Genomic DNA, 1,559 nt, shown 5'->3' on the forward strand with positions numbered 1-1,559 from the left:
CAGCGACGGCGAGGTGCACTAGTCCGTGACGAGGTGGAGCTCCACGGCGGGCGGCGCTCCTGGATCAAGGCAGATCTGGGGCGGATCTCATAGGCAAGATCGAGGGCTCGAGGCGCTGGGGCGGAGCTGATGAGTGCAGGTAGGCGAAGGAACTGCTACTCGTGGTGGCGGGCTCGAAGAGTGGAACACGGGGTGACCCGGCGGCGGGCGGCGGCGGCCGGCGGCGGAGAAACAACCAACGTAGGAGCAACGCGTGTGGGTCAACGAGGGAAAGAGAGACGGGGCAGATGGGTTTGTTGGACCGGCTCGGCACGAAAACAGGAAAACGATTCGGCATCTCGGTGGCGGATCCGAGGTAAAATCCGAGAAAGATAGGGGCATTTGCGGCCGCTGGTTCGTTAATTCCTGGAGAAGCTCGGGAAGGCTTGCTCTCGACCGGTTTCTGCGGACCGACGAATTTGCACTATGGAGCAGCGCTGCGGTGGGGAGAAGCTACCCAGAAATTTTCCATTCTTTTAGGCTTCAGCTTCTGTGGACCTAGAAGCTGCTCTATAAGCTCAAAAGAAGTGGCCTATAATGGGCGCCTGGTGCGACGTTACAAAGTACTTACCTGGACGGGGTCTACAGCTGATCAAGAAGGGTCATGGCCTAGATCAATGGCCAACATTGCACTTGGTTGGTGCGTTGGTCTACCATCTCCCCAAGTGGGAGAGTGGACGTCGTAATTTGTGGTAGAGGGGGTACGCGTCCGCGCGGCCCCTGCCAATTCTTTGAAATTAAAATTTGGTCCTTCGTTTAACTTGCCAAATACGTGGCCATCTCTAGTAGAATCTGAATGATTTGTACTCCGAATTTTCCCAGTTCAGTTACAATCTACGTAGTTCGTGCGAGCCAAAAGCTCCCTGTCGTAGGTGCAGAGATAGTCGTTTTCCCGTCCGATCTCAATTCGCCGCCGCAGCGCGGTGATGCAATGAGAAGCTCTGCTTCTCTCCCAGTTCATATTTGCTAATGAAACCTTTCCGGGGGTTCCCCTTTCCCTGACCCTTGTTGCTCCTCCGCAGCATCGACACCCGCTACCTGCTCGACGGAATGCCTCGCCGGGGCAATACCGCCAAAGTGTCCACGGGGAGCTTCGAAGACCGGCTCAGCGCCCTCCCGGACGACTTGCTGCATCACACGCTAGGCTTCCTCGAGGCGAGGGATGCGGTGCGGACGTGCGTGCTCTCCCGGCGCTGGCGCCACCTCTGGAGGTCCATCCCCCGCCTCCGCATCACCGACATCGATGCGTTCCGGAGCGTCAAGAAGCTGAACAAGTTCGTCTGCAAACTGTTTATGCTCCGCGATGCCGGCTCCGTCCTCAACGAGTGCGAGCTCGATCTCCGTGGGTTCTTGCAGCTGGACGAATTCTGGGTCCACCTCTGGATCCGGTGCGTTTTGGCGTGGCGTGCTCGAGTGCTGCGACTCGATACTTACACCAACCTGCCCACCTCTTCGGAGGAGCCGCGCGTCCAACTGGCGAACTTGCCTCTCCTCTCCCAGCACCTGATGCGATTAGAGCT

At 58.1% G+C, this 1,559-nt stretch overlaps 1 non-coding gene across 1 annotated transcript; it reads left to right on the plus strand.

Annotated features, from left to right (window-relative positions):
• Positions 1-602: 602 nt before the first annotated feature.
• LOC124705077 lies at positions 603-763 on the plus strand. Its single transcript, XR_007003922.1, has one exon. It is a non-coding gene; the product is annotated as a U1 spliceosomal RNA (small nuclear RNA).
• Positions 764-1,559: the final 796 nt, after the last annotated feature.

The sequence above is a fragment of the Lolium rigidum genome, chromosome 3 (assembly GCF_022539505.1).
Source record: "Lolium rigidum isolate FL_2022 chromosome 3, APGP_CSIRO_Lrig_0.1, whole genome shotgun sequence".
NCBI classification, from domain to species: domain Eukaryota; kingdom Viridiplantae; phylum Streptophyta; class Magnoliopsida; order Poales; family Poaceae; genus Lolium; species Lolium rigidum.